The sequence below is a fragment of the Muscardinus avellanarius genome, assembly GCF_963383645.1.
Source record: "Muscardinus avellanarius genome assembly, chromosome: 3".
NCBI lineage: Eukaryota > Metazoa > Chordata > Mammalia > Rodentia > Gliridae > Muscardinus > Muscardinus avellanarius.
Window position 1 is genome coordinate 40,000,704 of NC_137788.1, and position 21,332 is coordinate 40,022,035.

Below are 21,332 nucleotides of genomic sequence, written 5' to 3' on the forward strand. Positions count from 1 at the left end.
CTGCAATTTGATTCACTGTTCTTTAGTACGCAGATGTAGCTGTACCGGATTCGGTGAATTCTCTGCTGCTGCCGCCGGTGGCAATATGGCGCCGCTGTCATGCCCTCGGCCGTGAGGCTGCCATATTTCTTCTTGGTTTTGATTTCCACTCTGAATCCCTGCGGTGTGTGCTGAGCTCAGCCACTGGGAGCTTTAGATTTTACCTGCGCCGAAAGATCCCGCCTGGCTGTTCCACAGCGGCTCACCTCGGCTTGCTGTAGCCGTCCCGCTGCCGCCGGCAGTATGGCGCTGCTGCCGCGTCCTTGGGCGTGAGGCCGCGTCCTCAGGTGTGAGGATCTCCTCTGTGGCTCTGTTCTCAGTCCGCTTTCTCTCTGGAGCCTGGTGATTTTTTTGTTTCTCTGGTGATGGTGTTTTCTGGCTTTGAAAGGCGCTGATTTTGTGGTAATGGAGATTTGTTGTTAGGGGGGCTCTTAAGCCCCGCTTCTCTTGGTCGCCATCTTCCCGGAAGTCCAATCTATGCCAATTTTAATTGCCTTGTTAAGTTTTGGAGTTTTGATCATTGGGGGAGCCATTACCCATCTCTGGGTGTGTCTCACGGAGCTCTTGGTCAGCCCCCAAATGAATTACAGGAACATTCCGAAGTCTGAAAACTGTTGTAGCCCATCTTGTAGTGATGTTCCTCTTGGCATCACAATCTTACACATTTGTTAGATTTAGAACAAGCCTGTGTGCCCTGCAGAAACTGAACCCTGCTAACTTCCAGCTGCCTTGGGTAACTCAACACTGTCATCAACATAGTGGCAGGGCCAGGACAGCAGGCCAACGTGTTTAGTGGGTGATATTGATGATTTGAGGCCACGGGGGGTGTGTTGCAACAAAGATCAGAACAAACAAGAACTTCAGTTTGAGTATCAGACTCACATGAACGAAAATTCACAGGCATTCACACCACAGAGAATTTCTTACAGCTCTTGTTTACCTTCGGGGTCAGCTTTTTCTGTCATCATTCTGGGCTTCTCTTCCTCCCCTCTCCTCTATCTTCCTCTCCCTGTTCACTTGCATCCAGTCTTATTTTCTTATGCTGAGAACATCCAATGGTTAGTTTCTTAGTCCATAAACTTAGGGCTGTTAGAAGTAAAATGGTGTTTCTCCACATTGAAACATATTTCTCTTCTCAACTCCCTAAAGCTACGGAAATGAATGTCAGTCACACAAAGATCTCCTCACACCTTTTTGCCAGGTGTCTTAATCCATTTAGGTGGATATAGCAAAATCCTATAGACTAGGTGTATTATAAACAACTGTGTTTCTCACAGTTCAGGAGGCTGGGAAGTCCAAGGTCAAGACTGTGGCTGTGAGTACCATTGTCTAATGAATACCTGCTTCCTGGTTTATCTTTTTGCATTGTCCTCACATGGTGGAAGGGGCTGGGTAGCTCTCTGAGTTGCTTCTATAATGATATATATATTTTTTGGGTGGTATTGGGGATGGAACCTAGAGACTTTCTATCTCTGGGCTATATTCCCAGATCTATTTTTTATTTTATTTTATTTGGAAATAGGGCCTCACTAAGTTACTGAGAGCCTCACTAAGTAGCTGAGGGTGGCTTCGAACCTCTGTGATCCTCCTGTGTCAGCCTTCCAAGTGCAGGGATTACAAGCGTGCGCCACCACGCCCGGCTTATAATGACATTAACACTTTCCTGCCTCTCCTGCAGCACAACCTAATTATCTTCCCTAAGGGCCCACTTCCTTACTACCACATTGATGATTAGGTTTCAACATATGACTCTGAGGAGACACACACACTGAGACCATAGAACCAGCTTGTGTCAAGTTCTAAGTCGTAACACTGGTGAGCCTAGGCTTCAGGGTGTCTGTCCTTGTGAGCATGCCCCAGGCTGTACGTGGTTCTACCTCATCCTTTGTCAGTTCATGGAACTGACTGCTACCTCATTACCTATTTCCAACTACAAATCCCCTCCAGTTCCACTCCTTCCCAGCTACCCCTGAACTCCATACACAGAGCATCTGTTTGCTTCTCTGCTGAGAGGCTGTTAAGACCCATGAGCCTAGAAGCACTGTGCGGCTTTCTACTCCACCTTCCCAGAGCCAAGAAGGCCTGTGTCCTTTTGTACTGAGTTCCCTGCAGAGGTAACACAAGGACCATTCTTATAGACACGTTGCTCTTCATCTCTTCTCTGCTATCCCATTTAGTTCATTCAGTTTTGGTCTCAGCTATAGGAAAGTGGTTCCAACTGATCATGTATTTAACCAAATTTGTTAGATGTTATTGTCGCATCCCTCGACCAGCGATTAAGATGCAACACGAAGCTCTTCTTGCAAGCCGTTTATTCAGGATACAAGTCGAAGAAAAATGGCGAAGATCTGCCTTGTGCAGGGCATTATAAACATTAACTCTCCCAATCACTTCTTGCCACATCTCACTCACTCACTGGCTCACGCTCGTCAGGTCACCACGTCATGTGTTACATAACCCTAGCCTCCAAATATGGAGTTGCTTCCTGCACAGCCATGTGCCAATCAAGCTCAGAGGCAGGAAGCTGGCGCCATCTTTTAATGGCGGCTCACCACAATTCCCCCTTTTTGTTTTTATAGGCAACAGGTAAGAGCAGAGGTTTGACCCCTATTAATCACTGGCACCTTTTTCTAGGGACAGGTACTTGGGTGCCTAACCCGTGTGCAGTCAAGCGTACTCTTCCTGAGGACCAAACTTGTGCCCTCAGCTGCAGTGCTTCGCCTTGCAACCTGAGCCACTATGCCTTAGCTGCCGCGAGCCAGGCTTGGGGTGATTGTCCCGCCTCGATAGCCACACAGGCCTGTATAAACATGGCTGTATTATGATTAAAACTTTGGCGAAGACGAGCAATGCACCAGACACAAAACAACACAGCCACAACCAATAATCCCATCAAGGCCCCCAATCCAGCCCATTCCTTTAGATGATTCATGGCATGAGTTATCCAAGATGACAGTCCTTCGGCCAAACTAATGTCCACATGAGTCGAGTTGACGGTGACCACGGCAGTGCATAATCTCTCTAGTTGGGTTTCAAATTCTCCCGTCCAGTTGCCTAAAAGATAAATTGACAACTCCCGAGACAGGTTAGCGGCTTTTGTAGAGTTTTCATATTGAACGCTGGTAACACAGAGACCAGGGTATCTCCATTCACATCCAAGCTGAGCAAGCTGCCATAATATCTCAACTTGTTCTTGTACTAAATCAATGCGCTGATTAACTACCATAAGGCCGCCTTTAAGTTGACTATTCAGCGTTGTTGAGTATCTAAGGCCTGCGCCACAGTGGAGGACATATTAATTAAAGTCTCCGCTGTCTGTACTGTCTGAGTTAAGGCAATTGCAGCTGCAGTGCCCGCAGCAGCAGCGGCAGCAATCGTGGCTACAATGGCAGCCGTGATGCCAAAATCTCGTTTAGACCTAAATAAAACCATGGAATTGGGAGCATCCACTGGGACTGGATTGACCTTGTAGGTACTTTCCTAAGTCTGTCCCGGGGTAATGTCCCATTTTTCTCATCATATTTTGAGAGGTAACTGAAAAATTATTAATTAATTTATATCCCATATTCTTTAACAAATCACGCCCCCATAAGGAGATGGGCAACTCTAGGACATATGGTTGTATTTTTCCTTGATGACCTTCTGAATCCTTCCAAATTAAAAGACGTGCACTCATCTCTGGGGCATGGGCAAACCCTAGACCTTGAAGGGTTTGAGAAGAAGTTTGAATAGGCCATCCAGAAGGCCAATCTTTTTTTGCTATTATACTTTTATCGGCTCCTGTATCTAACAAGCCCAAAACATCATGATTTTCTATTTGTAACTTTAACAGAGGGCGCTGATCCAGATTAATAGAAAGAAAAGTAAAATCAATTCCGGAGGATCCTATCTCTCTCTTGCTATATTTATTTTTTTATGCCAGGAATGGAATAAAATTTTGGAAGCAACAATAATTGAGCTATTCGGTCACCAGGAGAAATAGAAACCACTCCTTGAGGTGACTCAGCTAAGACTTTTATATTATTTTTAATATTGGGATCAATAATACCAGGATGAACCACAAGACCTTTAAGCAACGATGAAGCTCGGCCAATGACTAGTCCTACAGCATTAGGATCCAGAGGACCCTGAAAATCGGTATCAAGTACTTGAACACCAGATTGTGGACTTAATAGGTATTTGGAGGAGGAACGGAGGTCCAATCCTGCGGAGCTTTGAGTGGCTCCCCCTGAGGCGGAACAATTGTTTGAAGAGTCGCCTGTGGGATATTGGAGGTGGTAAGGGCCCCATATATTTGCGGGCCCTGGGGTCGAGGGCCCTTTTGTCCGTTTTTTGGCAGAGAATTTTCTTGAAGAGGAGGCAGGGGCTGGCCATTGATGTCTTTTATGGAACGGCACTCCTTGGCCCAATGCTTTCCCTTTTTACACCTAGGGCAAAGGCCAGGTTGTTTTATGATATTATTTGGTATAATAGACAAATTTTGTTTCTTTTGTGGACATTGTCGCTTTTGATGACCCATTTGGCTGCATTGAAAACAGGCTCCCGGATTTATCCCGGAGCGCTGAGTTAACTGCATGACGGCGGCTGCTAAACCTGCGTTAGTTAGAGGGCCATTTGACTCTCGACAGATTTTCATCCAGTCCTCAATATTTTTGTCCTTGTATGGTCGGATAGCAGCTCAGCATTCCTTTGTACACTGTTCAAAAACTGTTTAATCAAAGGTGTTGCCACCTCCACATTAGGACCTAAAACTCTACTTGTAGCTTCAAGGAGACGAGCTATGAAATCTGCGAACGGCTCGGCAGGATCTTGTATAATTTTGGTTAGGTTACCAGCAGATTCCCCTGAGCTCCTAAGGGATTTCCATGCTCTAATAGCACAAAATTTATTTGATTATAAACTTCCAAAGGAAGTCGGGTTTGGTTTTGGGCATGTAGCCCTTGTCCTAAAATCATATCCCAATCCCATTGAGGATTTCCAGCAAGAGCATTAGCAGCAGCCTGATCAGAGGCATATTCTATGTTAAAGGCCTTCCATTCCAAAAATTGTCCAGGGGTAAGGCATGCTCGTGTTAATCCATTCCAGTCCCCTGGCGTCATGCAGTTTCTAGCCAGAGCTTCCACTTGGGCTAATGTAAAGGAAGCTGTAACCCCATACATGCGAACTGATTCTGCTAATGCCTTAATGACCTTAAAATCAAGGGGTTCATAAAAACAAGTGCCCTGTGTATTTTGAAAAATAGGAAAGGCCAACGGGAGCTCAGTTCTAACACGTGACCAAACTTGAGGGCAAAAGGAACTATGAGATCCCTGAGTGGAAGATGGTAAGGATGGCGGTGGCACAGGAGGAGGATAACACGGAGGAGGAATTTCTTGTAAACCTGCGGGCATAGGAAAGTCCGGATCTAATTTAGGCAAACGGGATTTTTTTGAGGCTGAATGAATCGACACACATGCCATTTGTTTCTTTAACGAACCTTTTTCTTCATCAGAAGAATCAGAAGAGGAGTCTGGCCCTTTAAATTCAGATAAATTTGGATAGAGTGAGGAACGGACAGGTTCCCCTGCTTCACTAACTGCCCGTTCTGACTTATGCTCCTCAGATTTCTGTTCTTTGAGTAATTCAAGGGCGGTTTGCCCTTCCTTAATAGCATCATGATATTTTTGATCTTCTAAACAACCTCTGACCAATTTCCAAATAGGTAGAACACAGGGATTAAGGCTTCCCTGTTGCTTGGCATATTCAAGATCTCGACCAAGCTTTTCCCAACTAGGAACTGTCAGGTTACCTGAGACAGCAAACCATGGAGCGGCGTGGTCACAACCATTTAAAAATTTTTCTAAGGTAGACTTTCTAAGTTTTAAACTTCTAGAATGAAGTAGCTCCTGAAGAGCCAAAAAAATTGGATGAGACTGCGAAGCCCCCATCCCAAAACTAAGCTCAAAATGAAACTTAAAAATGGTCCGCTTTGATCGCGGCTCTACCTTCGCGTTCCCGCGACCGCTTTGACCGCAGCTCCACTTTCACTTTTTCGCGTCTGCTTTGACCGTAGCTCTACTTTTACTTTCCCGCGTCTGCTTTGATCGCAGCTCTACTTTTACTTTCCCGTGTCCGCTTTGACCGCAGCTCTACTTTTACTTTCCCGCGTCTGCTTTGATCGCAGCTCTACTTTTACTTTCCCGCGTCTGCTTTGATCGCAGCTCTACTTGATTTGCTCTCCCCTTATCCACAGGTGAGAGCGGTTACCCGCATTTTTCGCGGACCCCCCAATCTACCAGGGGACTTACCGGTGCACCTTCCCTGACGACAGCAAGTTCTGAGCTTCATGCACGGGAGCTGATTTTTCCCCGTACGGGCCACCAGTTGTCGCGTCCCTCGACCAGCGATTAAGACGCAACACGAAGCTCTTCTTGCAAGCCGTTTATTCAGGATACAAGTCAAAGAAAAATGGCGAAGATCTGCCTCGCGCAGGGCATTATAAACATTAACTCTCCCAATCACTTCTTGCCACATCTCACTCACTCACTGGCTCACGCTCGTCAGGTCACCACCACGTCATGTGTTACATAACCCTAGCTTCCAAATATGGAGTTGCTTCCTGCACAGCCATGTGCCAATCAAGTTCAGAGGCAGGAAGCCGGCACCATCTTTTAATGGCGGCTCACCACATGTTATAAAATTTTCTCATTTGGCTTAGGCTTTGAATCCTCAAATCAAGAATTTACCTCTGATTGCAAAAACCTGCAAGGCTAGCTACCAGAGTGGGGATTTGGAAAGAGGGGAAGAGCAATACATAGACATAGACAGTACAGGGTAAGGAGCATTGTGCATAGAGATTTAAAATCTCTTTGCTTAGTTTACATCTAATCTATGGCCAAGATTGTTTCATTTAACAATTTACCTTATTGACCTTTCCTAACTAACAGAACATTCTCTCCCTAAGAAGAATTCTACTTCTTCCTGGGCCATTTGGCCCAGATTGCAGTTGACTGTTTATTTTAATTACCTGTTTTTGGCAGTGCTGGGGATTAAACCCAGGACCTTGTATGTGCTAGGCAAACACTTTAGCACTGAACCACACCCCCAGCCTCCAGATGACTGCTTGAAATAACACCTCTCCTCCTTCCTGTTAGAGAATTTAAAAACCTTGTAAACAGAGCTATGGTGAGGGCAGCTCTGGGGACCTCAGGACTGAGAGTAGGGAGAGACTGGTTTTAAGGGTGGGCTGCAGAAGGCTTACTGCAGGTGGAATTTTTAGCTGGGGAGAACATTCCAGGCACAGGTTGTCCCAGATGCAATGTGCAGGAGATGTGCAGGGAGCAGGTGGCAGGGGGCTCTAGGTTGGCCCTCAGGACTCTGGCCAGGTCTGGGAAACAAAGAGTTTGTCTTCTGTCCTGAGGGAAAGAGGTCTGAGCCCATCACAAGTTTCTAGGCAGGGCAGTGTCATAATTTAAATACTTCTCTCTCTCCCCCTCTCCTGGTATTTGTTCATTCCATTCCCCCCACCTGAAGTGCCACTGCTATTCCCTTCCTTATATGGTAAAGGCTCTGGCTCTGCTCAGCCCTGTGCCCCATTTTCCCCATCTACTCCCTGCCTCACATGGCACCTTCATTACAGCACCCCTCAGAACCACTGACTTCTGGACACTCTTTTCTCTCCCACCTCCAAGCCTTTACTCTTGCTGTATGCATCAACAGGGACCCCTTTCCATGCCCTTTTCCATCTGGGGGTCTCTTACTCACCCTTCAGGTCTTGGTTCTGTTGCAGCTTCTCCAAATAATATCCAGGCCTCCAGACTGAGCCAGAGCTCGCTCTCTGTGCTCCCACACATGTTTCTAATCTGTCTCCTTGAATGTCCCAAATGGAGCCCCAGTTGAACTCTTGGGCTGTAGACTCAGTCCCCACCCCAGACCTGTGTGGGCAGGGTGGCCGTGTTGTTTACTGGAGTGGTTTTCTTTGAAAAAGAGAGCAGGCAAGTAGAGTTGGCAGCCCTGAAGTTGGCTTCCGACTCAAGGCTCAGAATGTACTGAACATAATAGGATTAGTGGGCAAATAATTAGGCAGCTACAACTGAGGGAGTAGCGCCCAGGAGGGACCCAAACCTCATTCTAGGTTCTATGGGCTTGGCTCTTGTCCAGAGCCATATCACCTGGGGCCTGACTCAGTACCAGTACTCATTTGCTGTATCTATGATAGATATTATATAATGATTCTACAGGTATTCTTTTCTCTAAAATGAAAGGTTTGGACCAGATGCTCTGTCTCTGGGGCTTCCACAAATATTTGCCATGAGCACCTTGCTGGGTCTTCTGGAGGTGAGCAGATGAAGTGGATCCCACCTCTCTGCTCATGGAGCATATGGTTCAGACGGGGCCCACGCATAGCAAAGAGGAAACGATGGGCTCTGTGCTCAGCATCACATTGGGCAAGTCTGGATGAGTCATGTTAAAGCTACTGAGGCTACTACCTCTCAGCCTGAGTTTCCCCTTTGGTAAAATGAAGTTAATAATTCTTGACTATGGGGGGATGCTATGATGGTTAAACATCTGTGAGTTCCCCCTATCCCCAAACACCCCAACAATCATATCTAGAGAACTTGGTGCTCCAGATGTTACTGTAGGAATTGCAGTTATCAAGAGAGGCCTAGTTGGGCATGGTAGCACACACCTGGAATCTCAGCATTGGGAAGTAAAGACAGGAACATCACAGGTTTGAGGGCAACCTCAGCACTCAGCAACTTAGTAAGACCCTTAGCAAGTTAGTAAAACCCTGCTTCAGAACAAAAAATAAAAAGGACTAGGGACATAGCTGAGAGAATTCCTCTGTATTCAATACCAGTACCAACATCTCCCTAAAACAAAACAAAACAGAACAAACAAACAAAAACAGAGAGAGAGAGGGAGGGAGGGAGGGAGGGAGGGAGGGAGGGAGGGAGAGAGAGAGAGAGAGAGAGAGAGAGAGAGAGAGAGAGAGAGGAGAGAGAGAGGAAAAAAAAAGAGAGAGAGAGAGAGAGGAGAGAGAGAGAGAGAGGAAAAAAAAGAGAGAGAGAGAGAGAGAGAGAGAGAGAGAGAGAGAGAGAGAGAGAGAGATGCCAGCCTGTGCAGGATCTCAAGAGGGAGGGCTTCACTCTGCTTGGGTTGCAGGTGGACTGAGGGGGCTTCACAGGGAGGCTTTGGATGGTGGAGAGGAGCCCCTAGGAGGCGCTGTAGAGGCAGTGTAGGCAGCCTCAGAGCCCCCATCATGAGCCACAGGGCTAAGCTAAGCGTTTCGGCCAGTCTTACCATAGAGCTCATGGGTTCTGCCACACTGTTCCAGGTGGCTTCTGGTCCCTCATGATTGCTAAGCTCCAGTTCCATGCCTTTCTCTGCAGTGGTTCCCAGTCTTCTCGGTGGCCATCGTTTTCCTCTCATTTCTTCCACTCAGGGAAACCCCCACCACCACCCAATCCTGTCTCCTTCTGCCTGAGAAAGCTCCAGTGTCTTCCTTGGTCTCTTCAGAACCTGCCTTCCCTTGTCTGGCTCTCCTGCCACTACCTGGCATGGCCAGAGCTGCACCATAGCTCTCATGTCTTCCTGCATGTTTAAGAGCAAGATCCATCTCATTCTCCCCTATGTCCTGCCTCTTGTTCCTTTCAGTGTTTAAGATGCTTAGATTTCCCTATCCCCAAAGCAGAGAAGCCTTCCTGGATCCTTCAGTGTTCCTCAGCTTCCCCCTGCACAGCGATGCGTGCAGGAGTTTGTTGTTGGCCCTCTCTCTGTACATTCCTCCTCCCACTCACTCCTCTATCTATTAGTTTCTGGCCCTGACATGGTGACATGGCTCTGGCCCAAGCCACCAATACCATGCCATTCCTCTTGCTAAATCCACTTGACCTTTCTCTGAACACAACCCTTTTTCAAAGCCTGTTTATCTACCACCAGGCCTGCATCAGGCAGTTGTTCCCAGGCCAGGGCTGGAGACCCAGCAAGGAGATAAAAGTACTTAGCAAACTTTCACAGTTCTCACAAGCCATCCTAAACCTAAGCACTAACTGTGCCAGCTTCCAAAGGGCATGGGCAGGGCCCACAGGATGGTATTACTGTAACCTCTATTATGTTGAGGTAGGATCCTTCCATGCTTAGTAACTTGACCACTTGCCCTGACCTGCACTGTGCCGGTTATCCATGGCTGTCCTTGCTATAGACTGGGCCACTATCTACCACCAGGCCTGTTCTGCTAAAGTAGAGCCCTGTTCCTTGAGGGCATTGACTTAGCGCCCTCCCTCTCCCTCGTGGACAGGAACCCCAGCCTGTCCTTGCTCACTTTCAGTGGTGGGGAGCTCAGTATCTCATAGCTCAGAGGGACCTGCCTGGCAGCTTGTGTGTCTAATAGCCTGTGGTGGTAAGAGCACTTTTAACTGTGAGTTCTCATTCTTGTCCCTTCTTCCATCTCCAGGCAGAACTGCATGTTGAAGAGTTTTTGCTACACTGGGTCTACTACTAAGGCTGTTATATTTTAGAGCACCCCCCCGCCCTGCTGACTTAGCTCTACTGGGGGGTAAACAGTAGAAGATCAATTAATGTGCCTGGAGCACTTTCTTAGCATGCATTTGAAGATTAGATCATGGCATCTGCTCTTTACAAGTTGGAATAGGTAGTATATTCTTGTGGGTGGGGTGGGGAACACCTAGGGACTTGTTTTCTGCATTTGCATAGCGAGTGCTTTGCTTTTACTTAGGTTGTTTTCTGAGAGACACATTGGTGGGAGGCTCTTGGAGATTATTGAGTGTTGAGAGTGGGTTAAGACTCTGATTCTTGGGCCTGGCCACTGGAAATGTCCTCGGGGCATCTGTATTCTTCCTCCACTCTTCTCCCTCTTGGCTAGTTCCAACACTGCTCTCAAATTTCCACTTCCCCACCAGGGATCATATCATTTTTCATTCCATTTTGTGGCTTCTATTTGCACATTTTATTATTATTATAATTATTAGTACATATTAATTGTACAGATTTATGGGTTTCATCGTGGCATTTCCATATAACATGCTTTGATTGTACCTACCCTCCCTACAACCCTTTCTTACTCCTTCTTCCCCATCCCTAATCATCCTCCTTTTACTTTCATTATCTTTTTTAAAAAATTAATTTTTCTAAATTCCACGAATGAAGGGAAACAGACTTGTTTTTCTGACACTGGCTCACTTTGCTGAACATCATGATCTCCAGCTCCATCCAGTTTCCTGCAAATGACATCATTTCAGGAAATTCGTTTTTCTTTGTCTGAATAATGTGCATGCGCACGCACACACCACATTTTATTCACTGTTGAGAATCTAGGATGATTTAGTAGCTTGGCTATTTTGAATAATGTCCCTATAAATATGGGTATGTAGGTTTCTCTACAGTATACTGATTTTGATTCCTTTGGGAACGTACCTAGGAGTGGCATAGCTGCATCATATGGTAGTTTTGCTTTTAGTGTTTTGAGTAACCTCCATGCTGATCTCCACAGTGGTTTTACTAATTTAAATTCCCATCAACAGTATATAAGAGTTCCTTTCCCCTGCATCCTTGCCAGCATTTTTTTGTAATAGCTATTCTGATTGAGGTAAGAAGTCTATTTTGAAACTACCAAACTAATGCATGTGTATCTATGTTCATAGCTGCACAATTCACCATTGCTAAAATATGGAACCAGCCAAGATGTCCATCAACAGATGAATGGATTACAAAACTGTGGGATATGTACACAATGAATTTTTACTCAGCCGTAAAGAAAAACACAATTACATCACTTACAGGAAAATGGATGGAACTGGAGGACATTATGCTAAGTGAGGTTAGTCAGTCACAAAAAATAAGAAATCGGATGCTTTCCCTAATATGCGAAAGCTAGGGAGAAATGGGTAACAGGAGGAACTCTAGATGAAGAAGGAGATTCTATAGAGGAGCAAATAAGGCGACCTAAATGAGGGGCTGGGAGGGGGGGAGAGGGAAACTCTCTAAAGCACATGGTATACTTAAACAAACATATCAAATCAATCACTAGGCCAAGCATGGAAAGGAGGGAAGGGGAGAGACTGGGGCAGGAATTGGGCAAGGGCTAATTGGGTGATGTGTGCATGTATATCTCCACCATCTTTTATCCCATTAAGATGTATGACTACAATGCAACAATAAAAAATAAAAAAATAAAAAAATAAATTCTTTTAAATTAAAAAAGAAGTCTATTTCACAGCATCTGAGTACAGCTAATCCCACTTGCTTTTATTTGATTGGAATATTATTCCTCATCCTTTCTTTCACTTTCAGTCTATGTCTATCTTTGCCAGTGATGTGAGTTTCTTGCAGACAATAACAGATGGGTCTTGGGGTCTTGTTTTAATCCAAACAGTCTGTGCTTTTTAAAATTTATTTTTCTGGCACCAGGGATTGAACCTGGGGCTATTCTACCTCTGAGCTACATCCATAGCCCCCCCCCCTTTTATTTTGAAATGAGGTCCCACTCAGTTGCTGATGCTGGTCTTGAATCTTCAATCCTCCTGTCTCAACTGCCCAAGTGCTGGGATTACAGGTATGTACCATCACACCCAGAAATCTCTGTCTTCTAATTGGAAGATTCAGACCACTTAAATTGTGTTTATTATTCAAAGATGCAACCTAGCTTCTGTCATTTTTTTGTTTTTATTTTGGTAGCTTTGAATAACCTATGTTTGTTTCTTTCTCCTTTGTTCATCTTAGAGCCTTGATTTACTGAAATAATCATGTTTGATTCTTTTCTACTTCCCATTTGCTTATTGGCCCTTTGATGAGATATTTTTGTTCCCATGCTCTTGTGGTTGTATTTATCTTGCTTCCTTATTTGGGTGTAAGATTCCTTCAAGTATCTTCTGTAATGCTGGATTAGTAATCATAAATTCTTTTAGCTTATGCTTACCTTGGAAAGTCTTTGTTTCTCTTTTGATTCTGAAAGATAAGTTTGCTGGATATAATAATCTAGGTTGGCAGTCATTTTCTTTTAGGGCTTGAAATACAACATTCCATGATCTTCTGCCCTTTCCTTCTCCAAACCTTCTGCTGAGAAGTATGTTATTATTGTATGACTTTGCCTTTTTATAAATGACACTGAGCTTCTCTCTTATAGCTTTTAATAATCTTCCTTTGTTCTGTGCTTTTGGAAGCTTAACCATAGTATGGCAGAGAGAGGTTCTTTTCTGGTCATGTCTATCTGGAGTTCTGAATGTCTCCAGTACCTGGTTGTCTATATTAATCCCAAAACTTGGAAATTTTTTTTTACATTATTCCACTGAATAAGTTTTCTGTACCAATAGCCTATAGCTCGATTCTCCTGTCCCTATGATTCAAACATTGGGTCTTTTAATATTCCAAAAGTTTTGTATGTTCTGTTCATAATTTCTCATTTTTTCCTTATTAATGTCTGAATTTATTAGTCTATCTTGTTTTTTTTTTTTTTTGGAGGTACTAGAGATTGAACCCAGCGGCATTCTACCTCCAAGCTACACCTGCAGCCCTATTTTTTTATTTTTTATTTTGGAACAGGGCCTCACTAAGTTGCAGAGGGCCTCACTAAGTAGTTGAGGCTGGCTGTAAAGCTGCAATCCTCCTGTGTCAGCCTCCCAAGCACTGGGAGGATGTGACACCATACCTGGCTGTCTACCTTGTTTTCAAGCCTGCTATACTCTCTTCTGTTTTCCCTAGTCTATTGATGAGGCTTTCAACTGAGGTTTTTTATTTGATTTATTGAGATTTTCATTTCTAAGATTTCTGTTTGGTTCTTCTTTTGAATCTCTATTTCCGTTATTCATCTGCTTTTTCATATCCTGCATTGTCTTTCTTATTTCTTTCAGTTGTTCTTCTTTGGATTTGTTGATAACTTTAAATATTATTCTTTTGCCGGGCGTGGTGGCGCACGCTTGTAATCCCTGTGCTAGGGAGGTGGAGACAGGAGGATCGCGCAGGTTCGAAGTCAGCCCCGCTGGCTTAAGAGACCCTGTTTCCAAAAATAAAAAAGTATAAAATAGGTCTGGGAGTATAGCCCAGAGGTAGAAGGGCTTCCAGGAACCCCATTACCACAAAATAAAATAAAATAAAATAAAAATTATTCTTTTGAATTCTTTGTCCAAAATTTCCTCCTCTTCAATAACTTTGGAGTAAGTTACTGGAGAGTTATGAATTATGGAGGAGAAATGTTGCTCTGTTTTTCATATTTGTTGTTTTTCTTTTTGTGTGTGTGGTTCTGGGGATTGAACCTAGGGGCATTCTACCTCCCAGCTACACTCCAGCCCCATTTTTATTCTTTATTTTGAAACAGGGTCTCACTAAGTTGCAGAGGGCCTAAGTAGCTGAGGTCTCAGCCTCCCAAGTACTAGGATTACAAGCATAAGCCACTACACCCATGTCATATTTGTTGTGTTTCTGTGTTGGTATTTATGCATTTATTAGGATGGCTATCTCCTGTCGGGGCCCACTCGGCTGGACCGAGATGGCACCCAGGCTTGTTGCCAGTGTGGACTCAAGATGGCGCCTGGGCTTGCAGCCAAGTCACGAGGCTCACGAGGCTGGCGGTGCCCTGAGCCTGCGCAGTGAGCCCTATCAGGCGCCTTACGGGTGATTAGTGACGCAGCGCCTCATGCTACCACGAGCCCGCCTATGAGAGAATTAGAAATGCGCATGCCCTAGCTGTGGGAAGCTTGGGGTTGGTGGAGTAATGAGGGAGGGGTTATAAGACTGATATATTTTTGCCTGCTGGGGCATTGGGAGGAAGAAGGAGGAGGAAGGAGGAAGCATTAAAGAGGAAGTAGCTTCATCAACAGAGTCGGCATTCGTGTGTTTCTTCCCTAGGCTCTGCTGGTCAGAGCCTTAGGGATGCAACAAGTGGCGCTGAAACCCGGGAAGAAAAAAAAAAAAAAAAACGTACCAAAAAATTCGCAGGTAAGTGACAAAATAAGATAAGGCTCACGGATAAGCAAGGGACAGCGCTGTGAAGGTTCACAGAAATTTGCAACTGATAGGTTCGCAGGAATTTGCAACTGATAGGTTCGCAGGAATTTGCGACGATAGGTTCGCAGGGATTTGCGACGATAGGTTTGTAGGAGTTTGCGACGAAGTAAAACTTATCATGGGGTCTAAGGTTGCTACCATGAAGGTCAAAGAGGCTCTTTGTAACATTCTGTCTAGGGGAGGAGTAAAAGTGAAGGCAGCCACTTTAGAAAATTTTCTTAGCACAGTTAAGGCTGTGGCTCCATGGTTTTTAGAGGAAGGATATGTTAACACTCCTCAGTGGAAACGTCTTGGTCAGGATCTTCTTAAGGCCGATGCTGAAGGGGCTCTTCCACCTGGGACATTGGCTATTTGGAGCTTAATTAAATCATGCCTGACAGATAAAACAGGGAGGTATCATCAAGTTCTGGCTGAAGGCTCTAATGCTTTAGAGGTAGCGAAAGAGGAGACTCAGGTGCAGACCGTAGTATCATTAGATTATCTGAATGGCCAAAAGATTGGGGATTACAACAGACAGATCAATTACTTAAGGGGTTAGGATATGCAAATAGTCCAAGCTGCAGTGCTGTTCACCTGAATTGGACAGATCAAGAAGTTCATTCAGGGACATTCCAACCTTTTGTTCTGGAGCTTCCTGTATCCTTGTGGGGCTGGGATGTGTTACAACAAATGGGAGTAAAATTGACTACTGAATCTGTATATAGCCCTCAAAGTCAACAACTTATGCATGATGCAGGCTATTCAGGGACAGGTGGGCTTGGCCGATTTGAACAAGGTTGAAAGTCCCCTGTTCCCATAATGGGGCATAACAATCTCAAAGATAAAAGAGGACTGGGTTTTTCTATGGGGCCACTGAACAATTAAAAATTAAATGGAAAACAGATGTGCCAGTGTGGGTCTCTCAGTGGCCCCTTCCTAAAGAAAAAGTTACAGCAGCCCACAAGCTGGTACAGGAGCAGTTATTGGCAGGACATTTACAGTCCTCCACATCTCCATGGAATACCCCTATTTTTGTTATCAAAAAGAAATCAGGTAAATGGAGATTGTTACATGATCTCCGAGCAGTAAATAATAGTATGGAGATCATGGGACCAGTGCAATTGGAGCTACCAGTCATATCAGCCCTCCCTGCCAGTTGGCCCACTGTTGTATTGGACATCCAAGACTGTTTCTTCTCTATCCCACTCCATCCTGCAGATACCCCTCGATTTGCTTTTACAATACCGTCCATTAACCATCAGCAGGTGGATCAAAGATATGAATGGACAGTGCTACCACAGGGTATGGCTAATAGTCCCACGTTGTGCCAAATAAATGTAGATAAAGCCCTACAATCTATTAGGAGAGAATTTGCCTCTTCCATGATTTGTCATTATATGGATGATATTTTATTATGTGCTAAAACCCCAGAAATTTTGGACGAAATGCTTATAAAAACTATACTATGTCTTAAACAATGGAGCTTAATTATAGCTCCAGAAAAAATACAACAGGGAAATGTTAAACAATATCTTGGCACCAAATTAGAAAATACCATTATTCGTCCTCTTAAGGTTAGCTTGAGGGTGGACAATTTACAAACTTTAAATGATTTCCAAAAACTTTTAGGGGATATAAATTGGATTCGACCATATTGCAGACTTAGTAATGCTGACCTAAAACCTTTGTTTGATTTGCTAAAAGGGGATTCAGATTTGCTTTCTTCGCGATCTTTAACACCTGAGGCGCGAACATGTATTCAACTTGTAGAGGAAAGATTAGCTGAAGCACAAGTGGATCGTATAGATTATCAGAAAAAACTGCTCTTATGTATTCTTACCACAGATCTCACACCCACTGGAGTGTTGTGGCAAGAGGGTCCCATAATGTGGGTACACCTCCCTCATTCTCCCAAAAAAGTGTTGCCATGGTATCCAGCCTGTGTTGCACAAATAATTATTAAGGCACTAAAGGCAACTCTGACTGCATTTGGGATGCAGTCTGATCTTATCATCACTCCATATACTAAAGAACAGCTTGCCACTCTAGCTGCCACCAATTCTGACTGGGCCATTGTCCATGTAATGGCCACAGGACAATTCGATAATCATTATCCACAACATCCATGGCGCAGGTTTGTTTTGGCTCATCCTATTATTTTTCCTAAAATCACTTGATCTGCACCGATTGCTGGAGCACTAAATATTTTTACAAATGGATCCAAAGGAGGTATGGGAGTGATATTCAAAGAGGGCTCAGATCCACAAACTTTTCTTTTTCCCCATTCATCAGCACAGGCAGTAGAGATTTTGACAGTGATTCAAGTATTTATGCTCTATGATTCCACTCCATTCAATTTAATTTCAGATAGCTTATATGTAGTACAGGCACTTAATAGCCTTGAATGTGTAGGACATATTAAGGGGCAATCTACTATTCTTTTATTATTGGCTAAGTTACAACAATATATTTGGAACCGAAAATGTTCCTTCTATGCAACCCACATGCGAGCTCATTCAGGACTTCCTGGACCGCTTGCTGAAGGCAATGCTATTGCAGATTTTCATACTCGAACTGTACTTATTTTTTCAAATGAGGACAAAGTGTTACAGGCTCAAGAATTTCACAATAAATTTCATGTAAATTCCCAAATGCTGAGACTAAAATTTAAAATCACTAAAGAACAAGCTCGACACATTGTATTGCAATGCAAAAATTGTTTGACATTATTGCCACAGCCTACTACAGGAGTAAATCCTCGAGGTCTGCGACCTCTTCACCTATGGCAAATGGATGTCACGCATGTTCTTGAATTTGGCTCTCTTAAATATGTACATGTTTCCGTGGATACATGTTCTGGAGTCATCTTTGCCTCTGCTCATACTGGAGAAAAGGCCCAACATGTAATTTCCCATTGTTTGCAGGCTTTTGCTGCCTGGGGCATCCCTCACCAAATTAAAACTGATAATGAACCTGCTTATGTTTCTCAAAGATTTTCTCATTTTTGTGCCCAAATGGCTATACACTTAAATCATGGATTACCATATAATCCACAGAGCCAAGGCATAGTAGAACGAGCCCATGCCACTATTAAGTCTGCTTTAATAAAACAAAAAAGGGGAGTAGGGGATCAATGGAGCACACCAAAAGATAAACTAAATCTTATATTATTTATTCTAAATTTTTTAACGCTGGATGCCAATGGACAAACGGCAGCGGAAAGACACTACAGGCCTCATGAGCGCTATGCAGGGCAAGCAATGTGGAAAGATATTCTTACAGGAGCATGGAATGGTCCGGATCCAGTGCTAACGTGGGGTCGAGGGTCGGTTTGTGTTTTCCCACAGGACAAAGACTCGCCGATTTGGGTTCCTGAAAGATTGGTGCGCCATGTACAGGAGCCAATGGAAGATGCCAAGCGACAAATGGATATTGCTAACTCTGTTGGTAATGTTTCACATTGGAATGGGTGAAAAAGATCTTTGGGGAATTATTTCTGCTTTCCCTCTTCCTTAATGTTTCACATTGGAATGGGTGAAAAAGATCTTTGGGGAATTATTTCTGCTTTACCTCTTCCTTTACCTTGGTTAATGATAGTCTAGGTTGTTTTATTGATACCTGTTTTCTAACTTTCTGCTGGAATACTTCAATGTACCCTTGGGCAGTAGCAATGCGACTGCCTATAGCAGTTCCTTGGCCAATACGAATGAATGTAAATTCCCTTCCAGTTTTGCTGAAACGAGAAAAGAGAGACTGTGAAATTTCTGCTCTTATTGCTGTAATTGTGGCCTCTGTGGCCGCGGCAGTTACAGCTGCTGCCGCTTTGGCGACATCTATAAATACTGCAGCCACTATGAATGCTCTATCCTCACATGTGGCTACTGCCATGGCTCAGCAAGCTCAAATAAATGGATAACTTAAAGCTGGCATATTAATGGTAAATCAAAGAGTAGACCTGTTACAAGAACAGGTTGACATTCTGGGGCAAAAGGCCATGGTACCATGTATTCATAAATTTTCTGGATTATGTATAATGTATGTGCAGTATCAAAATTTCTCCCATGCAGGCAATTTGTCTCGTCAATTAAGCAAGATGCTTCTAGGGACTTGGAGCCGTGAATTTGAACACACCATGATTGAGCTTCGAGCATCCATCGCTGCAATTAATTCTACCCGCGTAGAAGTCGCCACAGTACAACAATGGATGGACTTGATACATGGAACATTGGGTTTCTTAAAAGATTGGGGTGGCATGGCATTCTGGGCATTCTTGCTGGTGGTAACATGCTGTTTCCTGTTTGGATATATCAGGCGAACTCGACAACGCACACTGCAACAACAGCGCATATTGGTGCAAGCTATGGCAGCCCTTGATGTTGGCTCATCTCCTCAGGTTTGGCTCAATATGCTGGATCAGTAGTCAAAGACGGGTAAGATCGTCCCCAGGATCATATCAACCTAAGACAGGGAAACAATCATGCTATTGTTCTCCCAAAGACGGGTAAGAATGATCCTTGAGGGTCGACAACCTAAGACAGGCACGATCCCGAGCCTTATTTTTAATAAAACAGAAAGGGGGAGATGTCGGGGCCCACTCGGCTGGACCGAGATGGCACCCAGGCTTGTTGCCAGCGTGGACTCAAGATGGCGCCTGGGCTTGCAGCCAAGTCACGAGGCTCACGAGGCTGGCGGTGCCCTGAGCCTGCGCAGTGAGCCCTATCAGGCGCCTTACGGATGATTAGTGACGCAGTGCCTCGTGCTACCACCAGCCCGCCTATGAGAGGGTTAGAAATGTGCATGCCCTAGCTGTGGGAAGCTTGGGGTTGGTGGAGTAATGAGGGAGGGGTTATAAGACTGATATATTTTTGCCTGCTGGGGCATTGGGAGGAAGAAGGAGGAGGAATGAGGAAGCATTAAAGAGGAAGTAGCTTCATCAACAGAGTCAGCATTCGTGTGTTTCTTCCCTAGGCTCTGCTGGTCAGAGCCTTAGGGACGCGACAATCTCCATGTTGTTAAGGCCTTCTTAGGGTGCAGTCTTCTATTGGCAATGTGTCTTAGGAGGTCAGTTTGCATGTAATGCTGAGTTTAATTCCACTTGATTTTGTAGTAGTTTCTCTATTGCTTCTTTGACTGTGATTAGTTTGAATAGCTCAGCTGCTCTGCTCACTAGTATGAACTATCACAAAACAAAAGGTTCTCCTAGGTTATTTATTCCAGAGAGATTTTCTCGACAAAATCCCAACCTGGGAGTGACCCTGGTGCAACAAGGCCTCTGGGTCTACAGAGCCCTTTCTGAAGGCCACTTTTAAGGTATTCCCCACCTTTTCAATATTTCTTTTTCTTTTTTAACATTTCTTGCCTTTTTTGGGGGGCTATTTTCCACCTGCAAGTTTAAAAGTTGTTAAATGTTTCTTAAATGTCTAGCTAGATGTTTAACATGCATACTTTATATATCAAAGCATAAAGTTAATTTAAGTTCATGTTAATTATTCTCCTGAACAATTCAAGGACCTTTGAACACTTTATCTCTTATGTTATCACCCTGCCTTAAGCCTATTTATTTTCATTTTCAGTTATTTTATAATATCTGCAAGATATTATTATTGTTCTATTTGGCTGGTATTTATTTGCATTTTCTCTTTTTCTTGACACTTTCTCTACTCACCGTTGCAATTCAGACCTTTCTTCTGAGACTTATTTTCCTTAGTTGATGAGGGCACACCCTCAGTGACACAAGCAACGTAGGCACTTCCCACCAGACCTCACCTCTTACAGGTGCCACTGTTGCCCAGTGTTGCCACCCTGAGGACCAAGCCTGTGGGCAGGGCCTTTGGGAGATAGTCAGTATCCATGCTGTAGCATTTTGCGCTCATGTCCACTTCGGAATGTGAAATGCACTCAGCCATCCCCAAGGATCTTCAACAGTCTTTTCTATTTCAGCGTGGTTTCAAAATCCAAAAGTCCAAACACAAAGTCTAAAGTCTATTCTCAGACTTGAGGCAAATGCAGCTGCAAATCCTTGCAAAACAAGGAAAAAAGAAAGAAAGAAAGTTACATATTTCTACAATATAGCAGTGGGACAGGCATAGGGTAAACATTCCTGTACAAAAGGGAAAAATAGGAAACTAGTAAGGAGGGATCAGCACAGAGCAAGACTAGATATTAAGTCCTAAACTTCTGTATCTGGGGTCTGGGACTCACTGTGGTGGCAAATGGGCTTTCAAGGGCTTGGGCAGCTTCACCCCGGTGGCCTTGTTCCTTTAGCCCACATGGCATCTTGTGAGTGAGTTTTTTTTATTGTTGTCTGCAGCTTC